The 27,869-nt window shown below is 34.2% G+C and overlaps 1 protein-coding gene across 7 annotated transcripts in view; it reads right to left on the bottom strand.

Moving 5' to 3' along the window:
• The window catches only part of LOC129943273 (dystrobrevin beta), a 261,581-nt gene that overhangs the window by 211,597 nt on the left and 22,115 nt on the right, over positions 1–27,869 (bottom strand). The gene's annotated exons all lie outside the window — the stretch shown is intronic.

Here is a 27,869-nt window from a genome sequence, read left to right as displayed (position 1 = left end):
TACTGAATGTTGACAACAATATTTTTTGAAAGATAAAAAGAAATTAAAGCCAATATCTCAAAGTTTTGAAAAGATATTTGAGTCGTAAAACAATTTTTACCAATTTTTTAATTTTTGTACAGGTTTTTCTTTTTTGTAAAAAACTGTCAATTCGATTTTTCTCAACATTTTTCAGAAAGTTAAAAACAATATTTCTTATAAGATAAATAAGTTTAAAGCCTTAATTTGAAGTTTTTGAAAAGATATTTGAATCGATATTCAATTTTTACCAACTTTGAGTAATGTTTTTTTTAGATTTTTATTTTTTATAAAAAAAACTGTCAATTCGATTTTTTTCAAAATTTTATCAGATGTCAAAAACATTATTCTTCGTTGCACAACCGTTAAATAGACTTTTTCAAAAAAAAAATACTTCTATGATATCACGTTACAATAACATATAGAATTTAATTCAAGTCTCTAGCGTTTTCGGTTCGTAAGATATTTATTTGAAGTTGATATCTCTTCTGGTTCTTGAGCTATGGACGACGAAAAAAACGTCGCCAACGTACGAACGTACGCACACACGCACGCACAGACATCTTTCTAAAAATCTTTTATTTCCAACCTAGGGACCTTGAAACTTCGAGAAATGTCAAAATTTTCAATTTGACAAATCGGACCCATTACAATAACTTCCTATGGGAAATTAATATGTGCTCAGGCTTTCCACACTTAATATGTAATATAATATTTAAATAAAACTTGTGTTATTTATTAGTCTATTTAAGTATATTGTTAATTTTAATTGATGTAAATAAATAAATAAGTACTTTTTTTCTTAACTTTTGATTGATTTCAACGCGTTGCTGGACTTTTAAACGCTTCATTATCGTAAAAAGATAACATTTTGAATAATATTCTGTCACTTCAAATGACATTTGTGTTGACAGATGTCAAATACCAGCGCTACCAACTTGAAACAGAGAAGGAAATTTCCCTTTTCTTGGAAAACTATTAGAATAAATCTAAGTGGAGATTATTAAAATTGTCTAGATTGATAAGCTCTAAAATGCTTTTAGAGTTGCCGGTCTTTTTACCGAGTTTTGATCTTTTTTTTTTAAATGTCCCTTTATTATTTGTTTAACATAAAAAGAATGGTCACCGTATAACCATGCATCAAAAACAACCTACCTTAATATGCCACAAATTTATTCTTCTATGAAAAAAAAACCCTTTGAAGCACATAGTTAAATGATGCCTAACATGTCCCGTTTATATTAAAATGACTTCCTGTATGCATACGATGCACGAACACCCATCATACAGTCAAAAAACAACCCAGCTCCCCAAAGACGTTTTTGTAGTTGAAGAAATGAAAATTCAACAACAACGAGAAAAAAAAAGAATAAAATAATAAAACGATTTCCACTTAAAAGAATTGGAACAATAACCCCGGTCGAGTACCTTGTTGAGTTCAGAATTCTGTGCTTCTGTGCATTAGATTGTACTACATACATACATCCTTATAGGTATATATAATTTGTATAGTTGGAATGGAACAGACATCATCAGTTAACAATAGTGCTGTAGTTGCAACAACATCAGAGGCAGAGCTCTGCTAAGCTCAAAGCAAAGAGCTCCAAGAACCACCCATGCGGTACAAAAACAGACAATCTCTAGGATAGTTTTTTTTTTCATTTCTTGGAGTAGCTATGTAGCTACCTAGCACCCAGCGCAGCAAATAAGATAGAAAAAGGTATCTAAGTCTTTTGTGAAATAAATACAAAAAATTCACATAAGAACGGCACCATTGCTAAATGATTTCGTGTTTTTGCAACTTTCACAGTACTCTACGAATCTACGAGTATCAAGAGCATGCTACCAATTATACGGAAACAATAAGTCAATTTAATGGATGGCTTCGCTATGGTGTATCATTTGCACCCAAGAAGTTGTGAAAGAATAAAGAAGAAAAAAAATTATTAAAAATACACACACAAAAAAAACACCTAGAGCAAATTACTTTGGATGATAGAGTCAGGACCGCCATTGGTACTTTGTCAAAGTGTAACAGGCAATAGGGCTCTAGAGTCAAGAGAAGATGGTCGTTGAGTATACTTGGAACTGATTGTTTATTGTGTATTGATAAAAATGTGGATTCTTCTTTAGCTGCAGCTACAGTGATTTGTATGAACCGATGGTTAAAAAAACACTTGGTTTACGATTTAAACACGAATCCTTACCTAAAAGAATGTAATCCTTTGTAAATGCAATCAATATAAATCATTGATTCCACTGGAAGAGTTCATCCATTGAATTCATCTAGAAATTGGTATTGGGCAATTATACCAATCATTCAACCTTAAAAAGATTGTAATAAGTTTTTCAATTGAGACATCATACATTTTTTGCATTCACTTGACGTCATAAGCATTAACTCCAATATATTATTGCAAGGACTTTAAATGAATTCAAAGACTGTAATTGAATACAAAGACTTTAAGAGAATGCAAATAAACACTTGAACTCTCAAAAGATTGCAATAAATTGATTACATTCAAATGATTGCAACTTTATTAAGCTTAAAATTTGGGTGATTGTAGAATTTGAAGTCTCAGTCTTTAGGCAAATGTAATGAATAAAATCATTAAATTGAAAAAAGATCGCATTCACAAAAGATCACACTTGAAAAAGAGCGCATTCTTTTGCAAGCCTGTTCATAAAAAATTTTTGATATAAGAGCTAGGTTCTCCATTTCATTTTCACTCGGATTGAAATCGATCGAAAATAAAGTTCGGTGCTCCAAATTTTTTTTAATCATACTTGATAAGTTTATGGTGACCCCTTAACGACAATAATTTGTTTAAATTGGGAACGAATCTCGTTCCAAACGTCAAATTGAAATATATAAGGAAATACTACTTATACTTATATTAGAATAAAAAAAAACGAAAAGGACCTCTTCTTGTTTGTTGTTCGCCCGCGTTCGAATCATTAAGCCAATAACAGGGAAACCGAAAATGTTTCAAAGATAACTGTCAAGACTCCACCTTTCTGGCATAAGAAACCTGAAATATGGTGTGCTCACATTGAGGCGCAATTCAATATTGGACAAATAAAAAGCTACACATCCAATTTCAACACCGTAATAAGTGCTATCGAATCCAAGGTTCTCACTCAAATCTCCGATGCTGTTTTTTCACCACCAGCGAACCACAAATACCTGAACCTGAAAAAGGTAATAATCGATTATTTTGGTGATTCAGAGCAGAAAAAAATCAAGAAACTGCTTTCTGAGGTCGACTAGGCCGATCATCGGAGCGGATTTTCTAAGTCATTTTGGACTTCTCATCGACTTAAAGCGTAATCAATTCATAGACAGCAAAACAAACATCACATCGAGAGCTGCAACAACCGCTGGAAATGAAGTGAGCCTAACAACGTATAACATTAATAATCCCTTTGCAGAGCTTTTACAACAATTCAAACACCTCACCGAATTTAATGCCCGAACCTCAACAAAAGGTGTAACCACGACACATCACATCGAGACAAACGGCCCGCTAGTGTTCGCCCGTGCCCGAAGAACAAATAGCGAAAAATTAAAAGCTTCACAAGACGAATTTCGTTTCTTGATGGAGAGAGGAATTTTCCGACCATCAAAAAGCAACTGGGCAAGTGCCTTACATATGGTTCCAAAAACCAAAGGTTCGTGGAGACCTTATGGACACTAAAGATCTCTTAATGCAAAAACAACTCCCGATAGTTATCCCCTGTCTTTCGCTCAAGGCGTATATGTGATTTTGCATGGTAGAAAAATTTTCTCTACGATCGATCTGGAGAGAGCGTACAACCAAATCCCAATCGCTATAATAACACAATTCCAATTTTTGTTTATGACCTTCGGTATGCGAAACTCAGCACAAACGTTTCAGCGTCATATGCATGAAATGGTTAGGGAATTTGAAGATTTTGCATTCCCTTATATCGATGACATCATCATCGCTTCCAGAGACAAGCACCAATATAAACAACACCTGCTTCAAGTCTTCCAGCGGATTAGCAAATACGGTCTAGCAATAAATGCTTCCAAGTGCATTTTATGTCGAGAAGTAGTTCGATTCTTGGGTCACAAAATCAGTAGCGAAGGAATAATGCCACTCGATGAGAAAATCAAAGTTATCCAGGATTTTAAAAAAACTTACTAAAGCTAAAGAAATGGTCCACCGCAGAAGGCCGCGAGTGTTTAAAACAAAGTAAATAATAATAAAGAAGTGGCACATTATTTGTTGAAGGTTTTGGCGTTGTGCAAGGAAAGAGACTATCGCATAACAAAGCCGAATAGTATCCCCGCTATTGTTCTGAAGAGGTCTTTTTCAAAGCTGGCAAAACCACTGCGTAAGCTTTTCCATCTGTCCTATTCTACTGGTCTCTTTCCGAGTGGATTGAAAACTGCACATGTCCAGCTTGTTCCTAAAAAAGGCGAATCCTCCTCCCCCTCTTATTATCATCCAATTGCACTTACGTCCCTTCTTTCCAAGGTCATGGAAACGCTGATTAATTTTGAGCTTAAGAAATTTATTTAAGAACGGAAGACCGGCAGTTTGGCTTTCGTTGCAAGAGGTCCACTGGTGATCTCATGGTTTATCTCACCGAACAGTGGAACAACTCTTTACATCGTTTTGGAGAATCTAAGATTATTGCACTTCATATTTCAAAAGCATTTGATAGAGTTTGACACCAAGCCTCTTATCGAAAATGCGTGCTTTTGGTATTGATGAATATCTTCTTTGTTGGGTTAAAAAATAACTTTCGGACCGTTTAATTTAAGTAGTATTGGACGAGTTCAAATCTAATATTCACAAAATAAACGCTGGTGTTCCCCAGGGCTCCGTTTTGTCTCCAACACTCTTCCTTGTATTTATAAACGATCTTTTATCTAAAACTTCTAACCCACTACATTGTTTCTACCAACGGCAGCGTATGACAAGCTCATTAAATTTTGATCTTTACAGCAGTGTTAAATGGAGATTCAAAAACCGTGTAGAATTTAATGCTTCGAAAAATCAATGCTGTCACAAAAGCTTAACCCTCCCCAAATCCATGGGTGGTGCTTGCATCGAGGAGATTGAACAACTATTAGCCTTAGGTATGTGCATCACAATCCACTCGTGTTGTGGAGTGATCACTTATTTGACATCGCCAAAAATGATTCTGTGTTTAGGTTTTCTCCGAAGTTGCAAGAAGTTTCTTACCCCTTCTGATCTGGCTATAATTAACAAAGCTTTTATTCGTACAAAAATTAAGCATAACTCTCATATTTAGGCTGGCAATCCAATAACGTACTTGAGTCTTCAGGAAAGAGTTGAAAAAAGAGCTCTAAAAATGATTGGAGATCGTTCTCTTACCGAGACATTTGCTTCTCTTGAACACCGCCGTTAGGTCTCATGCCTGTCATTGTTTTATCGTTATTTTTATAAACAATGCTTTATTGAAATAGCCAGTTGCATTCCTCCCCTTAAACAATTCAACCGTAAAACCAGTACTGATAGGAATGGCCATCAGTCTGCCCTAGAGCCCAATTTCGGACGTACTGTTAAGTACAGAGGTTCTTTCTTTAGCCGCACTACACGAATGTGGAATTCTTTACCAGGCTCAATACTTCCCTCTCATTACAATGTGCAGACATTTAAAACCAATGTGCATCGGTTTCTCCTTTCTAATCCTATCCTCCTTTCCTAATTGCTCGCACTCGGTTTAATCATTATAAGGGTATTCATAACCCCTTGTGCATATTTATTCCTTTCAGTCTGCAACACCAAAACCGTTTTAAAATATGTAGTAATTAATAAGTACTTTTATATTTTTAAACGTGTTAACAATATAAACAAATATTAAGAAAAAACAATTTACCAAAATAAAAATACTTCAATAATAAACCAAATGACAGATGTCAGCTGTTTTTAGTTTCACAAAACGTGATTTCGAAAATAACTTCGAAATTACCAGATCCCTACAAAATACAGAACACTGAAAATGAATTCCAAAGTTAATAAAATTAAATAGTTTTTTTTCTATGAAGTATAAACTAGTTGTTTGACTTCCCTAAGCAACCTAAACTCAATATACTAAAAATCGGGCGATTTAAGACATCGCAAGTAAATCACACTTTGATATCTAACTAAAGTTGTTAGTTTTTTTCCTAAAATTACTTTAACTTATACTCAGGCGCTATAAGGAACCGAGGTGGCCCTGTTTATTTCACTGTAGAGTTTACTGGATTATGTAATAATAATGATGATGATGGTGATGACAAATCTCTTAGATATCGTTTACAGAGCACATCTCAAATAATCTCTGATTATTTTTCTTATTTTTTTCTTTTTACTTTCAAAACATTTCATGCGTTTTAAAGTTGTATAGCAAAAAAAAAATACGAAATAGAAAGCAGTAGATTTTGCCTGTGGTTGCCACAGAAACTAAGGAAAGTTCTAAAGTTTATATAGCTTGCAGAAATGTATTACTTAAAAAGTAATATTTTTTTTTGTGTAGAAAAAATCTATCCTAATTGTAATTTATGTAGAAAGATTATACAGAAATATGTCCATATGTACGAGTACTTTATAGGAAGTAAGAATATTTCCTTCAATGATTTTGCTCACAAAATAAGTTCAGAGTAATGGACTTTTTTAATCCAATATTTAAGTTAGAAAACATTTATCAAAATGACAGGATATAAAGTTGGAAGAAAAATTAAAGCGATCTTAAATAGCTGTCAAAGAATGTTTAGCGTTTCTTCTTTTTTTAACAAAGTGTCAAAAACATAAGCTGAACAATTTGTTGAAATTAAACTCACTTAAAATTAATTATAAGAATTAAATGGAAAAATAAAATTGAAACTTGTTTCAATATCTTTCTAAACCAACATTAATTTGGAAAAGATGGATTTTTTTCACTCTAGAGGGTGTTTTACAAACTGCCCAAGAAAATGAAGCAATTGGATCTTGACATAACTGGAAAAACTAAATAGTTGTTTTTTTTTTTCGTTTACTTCTCTTTTTCTATAACTGATTGGAACTTTTTCAAATTTAACTCAATGTTTGTTTTAACAAATTGTATTAACCGTCAGCCTGGTTAGTAGTTCTTAAAATGTATACATTTGTAGTTTAAATTTCGAAGAAAGAAAAGATATACACCGTTTTAATTGTGTTCTAAAAACAATAGCATTCTATATTTGTAAAATGTTTTAAAAAACTACTTAAAATTTAAGGTTTTCACCTCAAAAAAAATCCACAGTTTTGAAAGTTGACACATTACCTAAGGGATGTCATTGTCTGGTGATGACCCAAAAAAAGTCCCCAAGAATCCATCGTGAGTTCTAGCGGCAGTTAAGAGAAACATGGTGATTGTTTCAGTTTATCTCGAAAGCTATTTGTCGTACCAATAAAATTTGTTCTACAAAATTAAAACTCAATAAATTTTATAAAAGAAGGCTCCTATGATTTTTGTCGTATCTGTTATAGTTTATAAAATAACTCTAGAGAAACATAAGGCTTTTAAATTTTGTTCGTGTTATCTTAAAAAAATCATTCAGTTCCTTAAAGTAACCGACTTGTAAAAAAGTTTTTAAATTCATCTGGTGTCATCACAGAAGGCAGTTTTATCATGTCCGGCAAATACATTTGATGTGCTGGGTTTCAAGCAGAAAGGAATCCCTGGTTTGATAAGGAAAATGTAGCCAAATGTAGCCAAACAACAGACACGCAAAGCGGCGCTGAATAAAAAGACGAAAGCTGCTCATGAGCACTATGAGCAGAAGAGGCGAGGGGAACGCCGACTTATCAGAAGAAAAAAAGAGAGGATATGAGAAGCGTGCGGTCGAAGAAGTTGAGAGGTTTAAAGGCAGGAATGAAAGTTCGAAAGTTTTATGAACAGGTGAAACGAAATTCACAGGTATATAAACCTAGAACCGAAGGCTGCAAAGACGAAAGTGGAAACATCATAGTGGAACCGCAGTCAATGCTGAGGATATGGAAGGACCACTTCTGCAGATTGTATAACGGTGACGACAAACTGAATTCCGCTGTCAGGCAGGATGACCCATTCAACATAGACGACGAAAGCCAACAATCCTGTTTTCCCGACTTAGACGAAGTTAAGATTGCCATATCTAAGCTGAAGTCCAACAAAGCCTCTGGAGCAGATAGCTTAAATGCTGAGCTCTATAAAGCAGCTGGAGATAAGTTGGCTCAAAGCAAGCAACAACTTATTTTTAAGATATGGTCGGAAGAAATCATGCCCGATGAATGGAATCTCAGTTTTGTTTGCCCGATTCTGAAAAAAGGAGACTCTCTAAACTGCACCAAACGTCAAACGTCAACACCAGAGGCACTATCTTTCAAAAGTCTGTCCAATTACTCGCATATGCTGATGACATTGACATAATCGGAAGAACTCAGCGTGAAGTCAATGGGGCTTTTCTGAGTATTGAAGCAGAGGCGGCAAAAATGGGTTTAACGATTAATGAGGGCAAAACAAAGTACATGCAGCGATGAGATCAAACGCAGAATAACTCTTGCTATCCGCTGTTTCTTTGGACTTAAAAAGCAATTAAGTGGTAAAGTATTCTCTGGAGGGACCAAAGTGTTACTATGTAAGACCCTTATCATCCGGTGCATAAGCATGGACTATGACAAAAGCGGATGAAAGCACCTTGGGTCGCTTCGAGAGAAAAGTTCTTCGTGTGATCTACGGTCCCGTATGCATCAAAGGGGAGTGAAGGAGAAGATGGAACGACGAGCTGTACGAAGGGTAAAAGTCCAACGACTAAGATGGCTGGGTCACGTAGAGCGCATGGAAACTCCGGCCGGGAAAGTCTTCGAATCCACACCCACAGGACAGCACAGTAGAGGAAGACCACGAATCAGGTGGGGCGTGCCCAAGTGGAGAGTGACCTCACCCAACTTGGAACGCAAAACTGTCTGGAAACATCTAGCTAGGAACCGAGCTAAATGGAGAAATTTGTTGGGAGGGGCCCTAGTTCACACAGGACTGTAGCGCCACCTTAATCAATCAATCATTTTCTCAACTGTATTTATATGTACCTTGGTAAAATTTTTAGGAACATCAATTACATAAACCTGTCAAACCAGTAACAACTTCAAACTTAATTTTTTTCTAAGACTGAAAGCTTCACTTTGTAGAAAAAAACCAAAGGTGACAACACATGTATCGATATTCACGTGCGTCAAAACCCAAACACTAAGCGTTAAAAGACACATTCACTGCAACAAAAGTTAAGATACTACTATGACGACCTTATCATAAATACTGCTCACACTATTGACTGTTGAAGTTTCTTTAAAAATGTTCAAAGTTAAGATACTACTATGACGACCTTATCATAAATACTGCTCACACTATTGACTATTGAAGTTTCTTTAAAAATGTTCAAAGAATCTGATGTGCATTCAACTTTAAGCTGAAACAGAAAATAACCTATATTTTTTCTTAACGATGACAGCGAATACAAAATAACGAAACTGTGCCATATATACATTTCTGACATCATATACCGTTAGAAAAAAGCAATCTTTTTATCATCGTTCAAAAATATACACAAAACGAAGAGAGAAAAAAAGAGCAATAGGTAAAGAGGATTACTTTGCTTTCAAAAATCAAAACTAGAACAGGGTCGAAGAAGGCGCAGAAGAACCAGAACAAGAAGACAATATCCAGAAAATATGTAAGGAGGCCAAGAAACACCTTGCCTATATATTTTATAGAAAATGTCTTTCTTTTTTAATAATAATAAATTCTATGGCTTATAACACCATCATCCTTGTATATAAAATACTTTACAAAAATGACACACAAAAAATCCAATTTTTCTTTCCTCGTCTAAACGAATCGTGGAATAGAATTTAAATACCATGTTAATGTTATTAACCTTTAAATTTTCCAAATGCAATCAACCATATGGTAAAACAAACAAATACAATTTTTATATGGGAGCAGCTTTTGACAGTGCACACGTACTGCCTCTTCTTTAGGTGCATATAACATCAGCTTACAAAGATCAATAATATATACCTAGGAACTACCTTACCTATCAACAACAAAAATCAATAACAACTCATGCGTTTTCTGTCATTGAATTGGAATTGGATTACTTTGACATTACAATGAACTGTCGCATTGTGTGAGTGTGGGGCTTGAAGCTTAAGAAGAGAATTTTCAAAATATGCAAAATGCAAATAATGTGTGTCTTTCTAAATAGCGTATTATAGTGTCTACAAGTTCGAAGGACTTTTGGGCTTCAAGGCAAAAACCTATCATTTTAATTCTTCTAGTTATATAATATCTAACGCATAAATGTGCCTATCGATATTAACATATGGTAAGTATGTGCCTTGAATGTTCACTACACAGTAACATTGATTTGTTCGGATTGATTGAAAAAAGGAGTGACATCTTTATAATCTTTTATACATTAAGTATACGTTACGTATACATATACGTATACATATACGTATACATATACGTATATGTTGAAATGCAATACCGGAAAGACGGAGAATGTTAATCTGATAATAGGTGAACGCATGTCAGAACTGTCAGACAATTTACTAAGCTGGTTATCATTATTGCACTTGGTGACAGAGAGTACTCTTGTCAGAGATTATTAACATATGTATAGGTAGTTTACATTATGTGCGTTTATATGATGTTTTTAGGTGCAGCTGAATGGGGAATGATAAATGCTAAGGGAAAGATACATTTGTTAAAATCAAACAGGTCCAATATCTGTCAAAAAGAACCAAAATGTGTTGTTTTATAAATGTTCTAAACAAACTCACATAACTTGCAAAATGTAATAGCAGCCTTATGTGATAAATGTCGGTATTAATTGAACTTTGGCGACTGCCAATTTAGTTGTCATGGCTGTCTGAACAAATTAAAAAGGTTCTTTTCATACGTTACGTATGTTTAACAAACCCATAGAACTGTCAAAAGTAAGCCGCGTTTACATTGTAGCGATGTATATAAATCTAAATTTGACAGTTCAGTTGGAGCCATATAACCTTAGCTAATTGTTTTTATTTATTGAATAAGAATTTAAATATTTTGAAACAAAAAACAATTACGTATTCAAATCTAGACGATTTATTTATTTTTTCTTAAATGTTTCTTTTTGTGCTCCATTTGTCCAAATGTCAATCCATCAAATGAAATCCTCAGTCTGATGCTTCAAGCAAATAAATAAATAAGAATGTATAAATTTACAATTTTATTTAAATTTGTATTCTCAAATATAAAGATTCAGTCATGTGTGACATCACCCACAAATCAAATACAAGTTAAATCAATATAAAAATCATATGAATATAAAAATCAAATCGCCTAACAACATTCACCTTTAATATTTCAAAGCTCAACCCCTAAAACACATATTTTATTGTATAAAATAATGCCATTGGGTCAAGTTTAAAAAAAAATTCCCTAAAAAATTATCTTCTATATAATAATTATGAATTTCTAAGACTTAATTCGTTTTGCTTCATAAATAAAAAATAAAATTCACAAACGAAAACACAATCGAGAGATGTCAACGTACGCTTAGATGTGCACATAGCTTAACGTCAGAACATCATCTTTCTGCTGAGACTGACCAGTAAAGCAGAAAATTATATTTTCGGCATCGAAAAATTAAAATTGAAAAAAAAAGAATAAATATTTCGGTGACATCATTGTTTTTATTTACCCTATTCGTTGTCTTTGGGGTAAGATCGTATATAATATGACATCAATAAAATATAAAATAATAAATAAGTTCGTATTTGTTTTGGTTGCTAAATAAATACGATTGTTATCTCTGTCAATTGGTAGATCCTCTGTGAGTTCTACACGATGGGATTTCTTGTCAATGTAAATTGACAACCAATAGAAATGTAAATTAGAATGAATTCGATACATTTTACACATCGTTTGGTCAGTGTAAGTAATAGAATTTCGGTGCACTGTTAAATGGAAAAGTGATATCAAACTTAAAGAAGAGAATTTTGTTGACATTTGATTTCTTACATCAATGACAGGTGTTTACTTAATGGTGGTTTTTTTTGTTAAACTAACTCCCACGCATATTGTATGCACACGAGCGAGTAATTAGTACCGAGTTATTTACACTTACAAACTTCTCAACTGGTTATTCAAGTCGGTAGTCTTTTTCGAAGTCAATTTAGTAGCAAGTTATTTGACAAGGTTAATGAAGTTTACTCAATTTAAACTTACATATTATATTTATCAAAATTGAACATTTAAGATTAGGTATTACAGCTATATACAATTTGTCTGTCATATTTGACATTTATGTTCTAATCTTTTTTGCCAAAGTGAATGTATTGCCATTAGCTTACAGAACGCGTCCTGTTTTTATTTTATATTGTGGATTGTACCTTTTATTACATTTGACACTTCTTCAGAAGTTGTTGAATTAAAAAAGTATAAATTCGCTTCTGGATCTGGAATCAGATTTAAAATAAACTTAAACGTCAAACTCGACAGTTCGAGTTTTTTTTGTATTCTTTGTTTCATCTTGTTTTTTAAAGGGACTTCTTTTGACGTTTCATCATTTAAACTAACATATATTATATTTATCAAAATTGAACATTTAAGATTAAATGAAGGTATCTATATAAAATTTGTCTGTCATATTTGACATTTATGTGCTAATCTATTTGCCAAAGTGAATTTATTGCCGTTAGCTTACAGAACGCGTCCTGTTTTTATTTTAAATTGTGGATTGTACCTTTCATTGCATTTGTCATTTCTCAGAGTTTCTTGGTATTGAAATGCCTTCTTCAGAAGTTATTGAATTTAAAAAGAACGATTAAAAATAAACTTAAACGTCAAACTCGACAGTTGTAGCTTTTTTTGTATTCTTTGTTTCATCTTGTTTTTTTTTTTAAGGGATTTCTTTTGACGTCTCATCATTTTCCATTTGTAACAGAGAGTCCAGTTGTCAATCAGCGTGTCTTATTAATCTGTAAACGTCAAAAATGAAAGCCTTCACTTTGGAGAACTGATTTCTGCTGCTGTCAAAGTTGTTTATTTCTAAGAAATGTTTTTGTCAGTCTTCTCTTGATTTTTAAGAAAGTTTATTAGATGTTTTCAAGTATCCAAAAAGGTGCATAATTTTCGCAACATTTTTCTTCAGTGTAATAGAGGTCAATTTTGAGTTCTGACAGAACTAACAAGTCAGAACATAAATCATTTAACTACAGCATCTAAAGCAGCAGTCAAATTTTAATAGAATTAACAAAAAATTTAAATGTCTCTCGGGAGTGCTGTTGCCCCCAAGTGAAAAATTCATTTAAATGTTTCGTTTCGGTTTTTTTTTTTGTTATTTGCTTAGCTTTTATTTTTTGGTCACGTAAAGTAAGAAATTAAATATTCATTAAAATTAATTGAGAAGTTCACACGTTTTTTTTTGTGTTTTTCTGCTTAAGTCAATCATTAAATATTCTCCTCTGATAGAGTGGGGGTGACAGTGACAGCTGTCAAGTTTCTTCTAACTACGTGTTTTTTTTTTCTTTTCATTTTGTAATATGCATAAACCGTCTACTAAGTTGTTATACATATGGATGAAATACATATATTGTCAACTATACATTATTGCATGACCTAATTTATAAAATAAGCTTCCATTGGAGATTACTTTGTGTTAACCTTTTTTATTTTTTTGCTATGGTAGATACTTAATAATAAAATTATGGTCATGGTGTATTTTCTGTGTCACGTCACATTGCTGCCTGCTTTTAGCTACCACCATATAAACTCGTACTAAAATCCAATCGATATTGCACGAAAGTGTAACCACAAATAATGCGATTAAGTGTTTGCTTCTGCGGTAATAATAAGAGTGGTTTCCGTCTGGCCTTCTATACTATGTTTTTCCTAGAAAAAATAAAATTATGGTTTTCCTATAATTTTATTTTCTTCTTGTTTTTCTGTAACAATCTAGAGGAATTACATTATACAAGGCTTAATGTACATATATAAAGTGGAACAACGCATCTGGGTATGGAAATTACAAACAGGCTATATCAAGGTTGCTGGCAATAACATTTGCTTTTTTTTAAACGTTAAATTGAAAACATTTCAGCATTTATGACTGTTTTTCAATGTTCCGTAGTTATGTATAATTTTGTCAACTATGCGGTACTTGAGCAATTTGCAAAGCAATTTAACATAGCTTAAACAGGAATGTGGATTTTTTGGTTCATAGTTTAAGGGAAAGTATGGTAAAAAAATGGCATATCCTGCCTTTTCCATATGTCTAAGGACATTTTAAAAAAAAGTAAATTTCGTAAATGAAATGCGAAAAACGCAAGCTGAAAATGAAACACTGAATGAATTTGATTGCTTGATAACTGACAGATGAAATGTCAAAAAAAATCGATTTTATTTTGACGTTTATTTTTGTCCCCTTTGGAATAATTTTTAAGGATTAAAAAGAAACGTTTGAAACGTCAAAATATGTTATTTCCAAATGTTGATAATTGAAAGAGGAAACTTTCAAGTTCTTCAAATTGCTATCAGACAATTTTGTATGGTTTTGAAATCTAAAAGTCTAAATCTCATACAATTTCGCATCACGAACGGACTTCGTGGTACGATTTTTCGGAATTCTTAAAGTTTCCAATTACAATAAGATTTGTGACAGGGCTGATTGTTCGTTGTGAATTGCAATCTAATTGAAACGAACTGTCAAACTCTAATCGCATTCCACATATGATCCACACTCCAATGAATAAAATGTTCCTTAAGCACTATTCACATGAGCACGACCAACGAATGAGCGAATATTCGTCGATTTTGACATTTCTTTTACATGAGAGGAGCCACAGCCGAACACCATTCACCACCGAAACTAAAACAAACATAATTTGTTTAGGTAAAGTACGCGCTATTATTTTATTCGTTGCGAGTGTGGATAATATGGAACGCGAATAAAGTTTGACAGTTCGTATCAACTACAATTTGTTTCGCGACGAATAAGTAAATTAGTTAATTTTTAAATTATTTTTGTATGTATTCACCAATCCCTGCACCAATTCAATTTGTGTATCTGTCAGTTTGATAAATGTGACTAGTGATTTGTTAAATTGAAATCAATTTTAAAAATAAAATAGGGGAGCATTTCTTAAATGAATCGGTTGATATATAAAGCTTATTTTCTTCCTCCTAAGTGAAAACAATATTGAATGAATATTTGGCAGCTAAACCAATAAGAAGGAAAATGACAAATACAAATTCAATACAAAAACGCTCCTTCTTTAAATTGTATTAAATCATTTATACATACAAAAATTCACAACAAATTAATCACCATCATATTAACATCAGTTGGAAATGACGTCTCGAGTCACCAATTATGTGGCTTTATTGTTTTAAATAACCATTGTTAAATTATACACAACACAAAATAATTTTCAAATAAAGATCTGTTGGATTTGTTTACAAAATCCAGAACTGGGGCCTATTGATAATTGTGACAGGTGCCAATTTGTTTATTCACAAATTATAGGAAAAAACCTGACACTTGTCATCTTTCTTTTTATAAAAAAATGTCACGTATTTTTCCCCAAATGTCAAAAATTTTAGAAAAAATTTGTACTAATAATTCTTACATGAAATGAAAAAAAAAATTACAATTTACATAGGTTTCATTTTCAGTATTTAATTGACCAATTTGTCATTGAATTTTTCTAACAAATTTGACACACATTTTATGAAATAGATATTTGTCAGACAAGTGTGGCAAATTGGTAGAATTGTGCCAGTTTTTATGGCATTGGGCCCTGGTTGCATTTCCTCTCAGATAAAAGAACTGTCATTGAGTGTTACGGAAGTGTTAAAATACATTCAAAAACCACCTTTTAGTACAATTTAATTCAATTTGACAGTTGTAAATGGTAAGGTAGTGGTCAATGTTCATGTTATTTGACAGTTTGACGATTCGTTAAAAATTAAAAGACTTCGAAACTTCTCAATGCCTTCTCATTTCGAAGTTGCTATTCAAAGATTATAAACAAAAAATTTGAAAAAAGAAAACACTAAAAAAAGACTCGTTTAGAATTATTTTTGTCTGTTTATTTTCCGAACAAGAATTTAATTAAAATTCGATGTTGCCACTAACCACACACGACAATATGCATTTGGATATTGCTGTCGCAGCCATATAACCACATATCGCATCGTTGTTGGCCATCCGTCGTCGTTGTCGTAGTCGTCGTGGATTCCATGGTCCATTTAGAAAACCCACTTTATGTTTGTTATTTTTTCGTTTTCTTCCTTTAAGTAGTTATAGCTTCAAATGCAACCATACAACCTGAGCCCACTCAAAGTTGCAATAATAGGTCTCTCATTCTTGGTTAAAGAATATATTGCAATAAAGGAGGAGGCGGAAGACCAATAACAACAACAACAGTAACAGAACCACAAGCCAACTCATCCCGCCCACTATCCTCAGATCAAAGCATCGAAGTCTGAACATTGACCTTAAAAGGAGATTAATAAATGTATTTATATACCAACCCTGCATATCTATATTTTTATACTACTTCAATTGAATGGGGTCATCGCGATGCAATTAAATTGATTGCCCACAAGTTGTTTTTGTGTTATTTTTATTTTCTTCTTTCATTTCATTGAAAATAATGTAATTATCAGATCCGATAAAAGGCTTTAATGGAAGAAGATATAATTATGTGTAGTTCTATCTAAATTATAGTGGACTCTGGCAATTGAATTTAGTTACAGTAATAATTGATTGTAGTAAGAATATATGTACATACATATATATAGTCACTACATCCGACGACATTCATACATTTTTTGTCGATATTTTCAATTACAAGGAAAGAAAAACTCAATAAGCTTAAAACTACAACAGTAGTTTAGTTAAGGGATATAAAACATTAGGTTGGCAACACTATTTTAACTGGCGGCCATTTTGGCAACGATTTATTTTAAGATTAGTTTGACATTTCAACATTGAAGAATTGATACGTCAATAAACAAGTGAAAATTATTGTCATATCAATTCGTCAGTCTATTCATGTTGAAATGTCAGACCAAACTAAAAATAAATCACTTGACAGCTAAAAACATGGCCGCCAGTTGAAATAGTGTCGATGTTTTCAATTAAATGTAAATAAGAACTTAATGAACTTAAAACTACAACAGGGGCTTATTAAAATGATATGAAACATAAAGTTTGCAAAACTATTTCAACTGGCAGCAATTTTGACGGCGATTTATTTTAAGATTAGTTTGACATTTCAACATAATTAGATCGACGAAGTGATACATCAATAAACAAGTGAAAAGTACTGACATATCAATTCGTCAGTCTATTCATATTGAAATGTCAAACCAAACTAAAAATAAACACACTGTCAACACTGTTTTAACTGACAACCATTTTGACAGGAATTTATTTTAAGATTAGTTTGACATTTCCACATGAACAGATTGACGAATTGTAACGTCAATAAACTAGTGAAAATTATTGTCATATCAATACGTCCGTCTATTCATGGTAAAATGTCAAACCAAATTAAAAATAAATCACTTGACAGCTAAAAACATGGCCGCTAGTTAAAATAGTGTTGCCAGCTTAATATCACACAGCACGTGCCACAATTGATTTATTGATGGAAACGTTTGGTAATCGCATAGTTTCACGTTACCTATGCATTTAATTCCATGATTGTGCGATTTTTAGCACGCTTGACTATATTTTGTGGGGATATGTCAAGTTCCTCAGAAGGAAAAAGAGAGGGCATGAGAATCGTGAGGTCGAAGATGTTGAGAGGTTTAAAAGCAGGAATGAAGTGCGAAAGTTTTATAAACAGGTGAAACGAAATTCACAGGTACATAAACCTAGAACCGAAGGCTGCAAAGACGAAAGTGGAAACATCATAGTGAAACTGCAGTCAATGCTGAGGATATGAAAGGGCTACTTCTGCAGACTGTATAAAGGCGATGACAAACCGAATTCAGCTGTAAGGAAGGATGATCCATTCAACATAGACGGCAAAAGCCAACAATCCCGTCCTCCCGACTTAGACGAAGTAAAGATTGCCATATCTAAGCTGAAGTCTAATAAAGCCGCTGGAGCGGATGGCTTGAATGCCGAGCTCTTTAAAGCAGCTAGAGATAAGTTGGTCAGGAGAATGCACCCAATTTATCTGTAAGATATGATCGGAAGAAAGGAAAAAAGGAGATCCTCTAAACTGCACCAACTATAGAGGAATCAGTCTACTTACCAGCAAAGTCCACAGTTGATCAAATATTCACATTACGGCAGATCCTGGAAAAAACTCAAGAGCACCAAATCGACACCCACCATCTTTTCATCGATTTCAAGGCCGCATATGACAGCATCTACAGGGACGAGCAGTATAGAGCTATATCTAGTTTTGGCATCGCTGCCAAACTCGTCCGTTTGTGCAGGATGACCATGGAGAATTCAAGCTGCTCCATAAAGGTCGGAAACAACTTAACAGAACCTTTCGATGTCAAAAAAGGTTTTAGACAAGGTGATGCGCTGTCATGTGATTTTTTTTAACATTGTGCTTAAAAGAATAGTGCAGAGCTCACAAGTCAACACTAGAGGCACTATCTTTCAAAACGTCTGTCCAATTACTAGCATATGCTGATGACATTGACATAATCGAAAGAACTCGGCGTGATGTCAATGGGGCTTTTGTGAGTATTGAGGCGGCAAAAATGGGTTTAACGGTAAATGAGGGCAAAACAAAGTAGATGCTGTCGTCAAGAAAGGACATACAACACCGACGTCTTGGTCAAAACGTCATCATCTACAGACGTAACTTTGAGGTAGTCAAAGACTTCGTCTACCTAGGCTCCGCTGTAAAAGCAGAAAACAACACAAGCGCTGAGATCAAACGCAGAATAACTCTTGCTAACCGCTGTTGCTTTGGTTACTCCAAGCAAGCAATTGAGTTTACCACTAATCTCTGGTTCTCTCTCGAGGGACCAAAGTGTTGCTATATAAGACCCTTATCATCCCCGTCCTGCTATACGGTGCAGAAGCATGGACTATGACAAAAGCGGATGAAAGCACCTTAAGTCGTTTTGAGAGAAAAGTTTTTCGTATGATCTACGGTCCCGTATGCTTCGAAGGGGAGTGGAGGGGAAGTTGGAACGACGAGCTGTACGAAGGATAAAAGTCCAACGACTAAGAAGGCTGGGTCACTTAGAGCGCATGGAAACCAATGCTCCGGCCCGGAAAGTCTTCGAATCCACACCCACAGGACAGCACAGTGAGGAAGACCACGAATCAGGTATCACGCTCAAGTGGAGAGTGACCTCAAACAACTTGAAGCGCGAAACTGAAGACATCTAGCTAGGGACCGAGCTAGATAGAGAAGTTTGTTGGGTGAGGCCGTAGGTTACACAGGACTGTAGCGCCACCTTAAGTAATTTAGTATCTGAAGTTTCGAGTCTATGCCACTTAAATAAAACACTAGCCAAGTTACTGCCGATATACGAGGAAAAAGTCATCGAAAATTGGACCTCCTAGATTAGACTACGTGCGAGCTAACCATGGCAGTTATTTGCCACAAATTATAGACACGATGTGAGCTTTAGAAAAAAAGGGAGGGGTTGGAAAGAAGATTTCACTGTACATTGGTTTTGAATTCTTGAACATTGCAATGATAGGGAAAGACAGAGTGTTATAAGCAATTCTATATTCGCGAAGTGCGGCTAAAGAACATATATCTGTACTTCACACTACAAAAATTAGGCTCAAAAACAAACTGAATGACATTCCTATATAAAATCATCTTAAAAGCTCTTCGTTGAATATTGACAAAGAGGCTTAACCAAGTTACGGAAAAACCAGCCCCCAGAGTAGGAGTTTTTGGCGACATCATGTATATGATCATTCCACAAGAAGTGGTTGGTAATGCACATACTGGGAATGTCGAAATACTTATGCCACTCATTTCAAAGTTCTATACCTTTTAAAAAAAAACACCCTTTATATACCTACTTGTGCTTCTACCTTGTTATTCAAAAAGGCATTTTATTTATGTGGGTTGACTTTGAATTTATCTTATCGTTAAATCAGTATATATATCTTATTCAAACACACAAAGCTCTTGAAAAAAAATATCAGAGTTAGTTTAATTCGAATAAAGTATCTATACCTAACCTACCTACAAATTTATTATCAGAGAAAATGTTTTATTTTTGATTTTTTTAAGAAAATTGTACCTCTTCATTCTAAATAAAAATAAAGGAATGCTTCATAAAAGAATTTCTTGATTTAAATACTAAATGAGAAGCTCTAAATACAAAAAGAGAAAAATATTTCAAAAAAGGTAAATATAAATAAGCCTTTATATGCTTACCAGTAGTATCGTCTATGAAGTATTCTGTATCTTAAGACGGTTCCAGGAAAATTTGATTTGTTTAAATATACGTAAAAATATATTATGTGTATGTATTTATAAGATTGAAAAAGGAGTTTCCTTATAAATCTTTTGAAACCTATACCACAGTAAAATGTTTGACATCAGAGAACTTAATTTGAGTATTAAGTACAAAACGGGTACATCTACCCACATGGTTGTCATAATGCAGAATCAACCCAATTTGCAAGAAACGAACATAAGATGTTTTATTTAAGTCATTTTAGTTTCAAACGAATTTAAAATCATAATATCATTCTGACATTTAATTTAAATTTAATTCAACAAACTCATACCTTACAGCCAAGAATAATAAGTATGTTAATTGTGTCGGTAATACAGAGTGCTCTCCTAGTTACTTTAACCTAAAGACACACAAGAAACTAATCGAGAGCGAGTTTTATCTTATCTTTCAAAATTTATTAACTAACTGTCACTATTCCAGCAGCCAGAAAAGCAGCGAGTAGAGTCATTAGTTAATTGTCAAAAATTGTATTTAACAAACTCGTTACAAAGTTCTCTAATTGTGGATTAAGTTATGCATCGAGAGTTTTTGGACTTAAAACTTACACGGTTTTTGATGAGTAAAATAAATCAATTTATTTTTGATGTAGATCTGTCAAAAGATAAGTTCCTTCCTGTTTTGCAATCCATGAGCCAAAATAAATTGATTTAAGATCAATTCTGACGATCTGGATTTTTCGGCAGATCTACCTCTTTATACACCAATGCTATACAACTAAAAAAATAAAACTATTTATGTAGCTGGAAATATGACAGTTCTGCTGCTCGTTAACAATTAATGAATAATACACATACATATTTATCCGATGAAGGAAAGAAAACTAAATAACTTAAAATACAACAGGGGTTTATTGAAGTAGTATAAAACATTAAGCTGGCAGCCATTTTGACAGCGATTTATTTTTAGTTTGAAATTCCAACACGAAAACATTGACGAATTGATACGCCAATAAACAAGTGAAAATTACTGTCATATCAATTCGTCAGTCTATTCATGTTGAAATGTCAATCCAAACTAAAAATAAATCGCTTGACAGCTAAAAACATGGCCGCCAGTTAAAATAGTGTCGATATTTTCAATTAAAAGGAAGTTGTATTAATACAATGAAAATCGTGCTCCATGCGCCACAAAAAAAAATCTTTTTTTGATGGAAATCTGAATTTACCCATAAAAACCACGATAAGTACTAAAAGAATTTAGTATTTAATTGATAAGACAGTAATATTGTTAATGTCAGCAAATCTGTTATATTTACGTTTACAAAATTCAGCAAAAGCCACCGAAATAATCTAATTCAAACTTAGGACAAACGTGAAACTAATTTGAACTCAACTCAAAATAGTCTATAATGAAATTTAAAAGATGAGAACGAGCTTAATATTTTCCCTATACTTTAACTTAAAAAAAAAACTTGTGTGACTTTTGAGTTTCTGTCATTTGATTTAAATTTTTCAGTTGACATAATAGGTCCGTTCGCGTACTTGCTGAGAGAGTGGGGGAAAAATTCTCTCATAAAATGGCAAAAATACGAAAAAGTTAGCGAATAGGAAAACAACAAATTTTTCCCACAATTTGACTGTGTCGTGTTTAGAATGTATTAATTGTTTTGTAAATGGATAAATCAAGACAACATGAACTTGAAGCAACAACAATGGACCAGCATTGTTTTTTTTTTATGAAAAAACTTGATTAAAATAAAACTTGAAAATTGCAATCTTGTTGCTGTTCTTTGGAAAAGAATTTTAATTTTATAAGTGACAGCAAAAGCTAGCAATTTATTTGAAGTTTTTTTTTCAAATTTGACAAATCAGCCCAAAGAAATTTCTTGGGATAAAATTCGTAGTTTGGGGAAATATTTTAGTCTCTCGCTTTTACGAAAAAGAATTTTTGAGTACGCGAACAAGATTTAGTTAAATTTCGTAATTTATCGTAAAATTAGACTGTTTTAGAAAGGTACGCGAACGGACCTAATATTATTATTATTATTTTTTGACAACTACTCTATTTTCATGCTATAAATAATACCAACATAAAAATAAATGTCAAATTATTAAAGACACACAAATTAAATATTCGTAGCAATTAAATTAACTTCGAAGCTGCCAATTGTTGTATTTTTTGAATGATTATCTTTGACGTTTCAATACAACACAAGAATTGAAATCAAAAAATGTCTACTTCAATGCCATTTCATAAGTTATATTTTATTGACAGATGTTAGTGTTATTCAGTTCAATAGTTGTAACACCCAATAAAAGTCACATCAGTATTGTTAAGCTAAGTGTACACTGATTTTCTATCATCCATGTAAACAGCCAATTTTATCTGTCAAAAGTGACAGAAAAAAAAGTGTCAGTTATTCGCCACACAATAACAAATGTTTACAGGATTTTGAATGAATTTAAAAACTTTGAAAATGGAAAGAAGAAGAAACCCGTTCGGCTAGGGTCGATCTCCTAGAAATTCCTTAAGACGATGGTGTGTTTTGCAACAACAATTTGTGTCTACCAATTTGTTTTCTAAAGTATTCAAATGTGTTAACAGACAATTTTTATTCGGGGGAGGTAAATAATTGTCGGTAATAGTCAGCCAATTTTTTTACCAAAAATGTCTAATATTTGGATAAAATGGACAATTTTCACTTGGTATTAAATTGGCAACTATCACCTCATTGGATGCTATTAGAGTTAGGCCAATATTGCAAGATATTTCAATCGTGTGTACTTAGCTTTTGTTTTGTATTTTTGATTTGGGCCTGCTTCAAGGTTGCTTGGAATGACACTTCCAATATGACTTTTTTAAAATGGCACTTCTGTCATTAGCAGCTTTTATTTTCTCAATATAAACAAAAAATATGAGTTTTGAAATCGAAAAAATTAAATGTATTGTGGAAGCAGCTTACAGAGCCTATAATAACAAATGGGAATCCCTCCAAAAGCAAATGTATTTTGTTTGTTGACTTTTTTACAGCTGCTGAGCTGTCAGACAAAGCAAATGTACAGCAAATTTGAGCTAGAGCTTCCGTTTGGAGTCACATTACATAACATTACGTTATTTCTTTACAGTTCTCAAATGAAATGAAGCTTCATTGTGATACATTGAATTCCTATGGCTGAACTCGTAAACGTCATTCGAAGCCATAGCGTGTTTGTGTTTTAGCCATTAGTAAAATGTGACAATATCGAACTTTTGAGCGCAAATGACGTATACATGGGAAAAAAATGGAACTAAAAAGTTTCACAAAAATGTCATCCTTCATCCAGTAACTGTCATTAGTTTCTAAAAACAACGAGCGTTTATTTGTGACATATGATGAAGCGAAAAAATAAACATTCACATCAAATAAGACAAAGATTATATGCATTTGATTTTGTGTTAAAATTGAAATATTGTTTTCCTTTTCAATTCTTTCATTTTCCGACTACATTTTTCACTGCCAAATAAAATTATAAATTGATGACATTTACAGCACAGCACGTCAACAACAAAAAAAAACAATCACAAAAATCACCCTGTGAATCACACACCTTTTCGTATAAAAACCAACCAAAACATGAAAATACTTTTTCGTAAACGATTATTTATTTTTGTTTTCGTGAGAGAAGAGAAGTAATACGAAAACAAACATTATTATTATAATATTAATTTATATGAGTTTTTCCCTTTTAGTAAGAAATAAAAAACATAAGAAACCCAAAACAACAAAAATAACAATTTTCTGAATGATTTATGGAAGAAAAAAGTGGCCAAGAAAAATTAAAAACTTTGCTATTTTTATGTAAATGATTAGTCATGTCTCATATGTATGTATGTATATGTATCTATGTATGTATGTAATATGTTTTTGGATTTTAGAATTTTCCATTTAATATTAATCTAAATATACCACATTACCATCATCGCTAGTGTTTTTGTTTGAATTGATTGTTTTTTATTTTTCTCAATGAAATATTTTTTTTGAACTAATTGTCATTCAAATTAGGTGGCAGATGAATATAAATTATTTAATTTTGAATTTTCAAATGACTCATAATTTCTATGACAAATATTTTAATTTTATTTTAAAATTAGAAAGGGAAATCGAAATTTACTCATCATAATTTACATTAATTAAAATTCTTTAAAAAGCAAATTATTAATTACCAGATTACTTTCCATATTACAATTTAATTTAAATATTTACTATCACCGTCAATTTTGAACATTGCACGTAACTACATAAAAAACTTATAAATAAAGGAACTAATTAGTCTATTTTACTGGATTGTACACAAATATTGGAGAAATATTGTTGCCAAAAATTTAATAAAACCAAAAAAAGCGCGCATACGCCCAAGTGTACATTTTATAAAACACCCAAAATCTGAATAAGGATTTTTTCAATTTGTCATTTTGTTCATTTAACCATAAACTAGACATTCTAAGTTTGTGTATAACCAACCTTGTGAAACGGTCATATACATAAAATTCAATAATTATTTATTCTTCGTAAAATACTGAAGCTTCCAGTAATATTGATGAACAGGGTAAGGATTTTGCTGATGTAAATAAATTAAAAAAAGGCTAAACAAAACCTTTTAAAGAATACTAGGAAAATGAACAAAAGTGCATTTTATAATTCATAGCCCTTAGAAGGGCTTTGAAGGAGCTAACTGATCTCTCAACTTCACCTGAAACAAGTGGAGCCCATCTAAAACTTTCCTGGATGTTTGGAATCCTTACTTACTTACTTAAGGTAGCGCTACAGTTCGGGCGGACCTGGGCCTCGACCAACATGCGTTTTCAGCCACCTCGGTCCCTAGCTAGCTGTCTCCAGGTTCACATGCCAAGTTGGTCAAGGTCTTGACCCACCTAAGTGCGCCACCTGAGTCGCGGTCTTCCTCTACTGCGCCGTCCCTCGGGATTGGATTCGAAGACCTTCCGGGCTGGAGCGTTGATGTCCATCCGCTCTACATGACCTAGCCATCTAAGCCGTTGGACTTTAATTCTGCTAACTAGGTCAGTGTCGCTCTAACGCCCGTACAATTCGTCGTTATATCATCTCCTCCATTCTCCATCTAGGCGTACGGGACCAAAGATCACCCGAAGAATTTTTTTCTCGAAGCATCCTAAGACGCTCTCATCTTTCTTTGACTGGGTCCAGGCCTCAGCGCCATAAATGAGAACCGGGATAATGAGTGTCTTATAGATGGTGATTTTACATGCTCGAGAGAGGACTTTACTTCTCAATTGCCTTCTAAGTCCAAAGAAGCAGCGATTTGCAAGAGTTATTCTTCGTTTGATTTCAGCGCTGGTGTCGTTGTCTGCATTAATAGCGGTGCCTAGATAGACAAAGTCCTTAACTACCTCAAAGTTATAGCTGTCCATGGTGACGTTTTGTCCAAGACGTCGTCGTTCAGTGTCCTTTTTTGATGACAGCATATACTTGGTCTTGCCCTCATTGACCACTAAACCCATCTTCTTCGCTTCCGTCGCAATGCTCAGAAACGCTCCACTGACATCACGCTTTGATCTTCCAATTATGTCAATATCATCTGCGTATCCGAGTAATTGGATGGACCTTTGGAAGATTGTGCCTCTAGTGTTGACGGTTGAGTTTTGCACAATTCTTTCCAGAACGATGTTGAAGAAGTCGCATGACAGTGCATCGCCTTGTCTAAAACCTTTTTTGACATCAAATGCATCGGTAAGATCTTTTCCGACCTTGATAGAGCAGCGTGCATTCTCCATCGTCATTCTTCACAAACGGATAAATTTGACAGGGATGCCAAAACTAGACATTGCTCGGTAGAGCTCTGCCCTATAGATGCTGTCATACTCGGCTTTAAAATCGATAAAGAGATGGTGGGTATCAATTTGAAGCTCCTGGGTTTTTTCCAAGATCTGCCGTAGTGTGAATATTTGGTCGATAGTGGACTTTCCTGGTCTGAAGCCACACTGATAAGGACCACAAAGGTTGTTGACGAATGGCTTCAAACGTTCACATAATACGGCAGAGAGGATCTTATACGCAATGTTAAGGAGACTGATGCCTCTGTAGTTAGCGCGATTTAGAGGGTCTCCTTTCTTATGTATCGGGCACACAATGCTGAGATTCCACTCATCGGGCATGCTTTCTTCCGACCATATTTTGCAGATGAGTTGGTGCATGCTCCGTACCAAGTCATCGCCTGCTGCTTTGAATAGTTCGGCAGCGATGCCGTCAGCTCCAGCAGCTTTGTTTGACTTAAGTTTAGATATAGCTATCTTTACTTCGTCAAGGTCGGGTAGGCGGAATTGTAGGACTGCGTCGCCGAGGTTGAGTGGTTCTGTCTCCCTTACAGAGGAATTCGGTTCGTCATCGCCGTTATATAATTTGGAGAAGTGATCTTTCCATATTCTCAGCATCGACTGCGGTTCTACTACGATGTTCCCCTGATCGTCTTTACAGGCTTCGGTTCGTGGCTGGTACCATTGGGAGGTTTTTTTTACCTTTTGGTAAAATTTAGGAAGCCGGTGTTCCTCTCTCCTCTTCTGCTCGTAGAGCTCGCGAGCAGCCCTAGTCCTTTTGAGCAGCGCCGTTTTGTATGCCTCTTGTTTCGCTGCGTGCGCTTGCCGGCATTCGTCGTCAAACCAGTGGTTTCGCTGTGGTGGCCGTGTGAAACCTAGCACTTCAGAGGCAGAATCTCTGATGGCTGCAAGGCAATGTTGCTACTGGTTTTCAATGCTTAATGCAGGCAGCGTAGGACTCCTTAGGAGGTTATCAGAGACTCGATCGGAAAAGGACATGGCAGTCTCTTGCGATTGTAGCCGTCTAACGTCAAATCTTCTCACAGTACTTCCTTGTTTTGGCTTGGATCGGGATATCCGTAGCCGTACCTTGGCTACAACGAGGTAGTGGTCCGAGTCAATGTTGGCCTCTCGGAATGTTCGGATATCCTGGATACTGGAGAAGTGTCGTGCGTCGATCGCAATGTGGTCAATCTGGTTGACGGTTGATTGATCAGGAGATTTCCATGTCCCCTTGTGGATATTAAGATGCGTGAACTGCGTACTAGCTACCAGAACGTCCCGCCCGCAGCGAAATCGATCAGCCTGAATCCATTGTCGGAGGTGGTGTCGTGCAGGCTGTATCTCCCGATTATGCCACCAAAGATGTCTTCTCTTCCTAGCTTGGCATTAAAATCTCCTAAGACAATTTTAATGTCATAGCCAGGGCACTGCTCATATGTCTTGTCCAAGAGCTCGAAGAATATGTCTTTTCTGTCTCCATCTTTCTCCTATGTTGGGGAATGCGCACATATTAGGCTTATGTTGGCGAATTTAGCCTTGATGCGGATTGTCGTGATGCGCTCGCTCATACTGTTGAAAGT

This window comes from Eupeodes corollae, chromosome 1 (assembly GCF_945859685.1).
Source record: "Eupeodes corollae chromosome 1, idEupCoro1.1, whole genome shotgun sequence".
NCBI lineage: Eukaryota > Metazoa > Arthropoda > Insecta > Diptera > Syrphidae > Eupeodes > Eupeodes corollae.
This window is presented reverse-complemented; position numbering and strand designations above follow the sequence as displayed.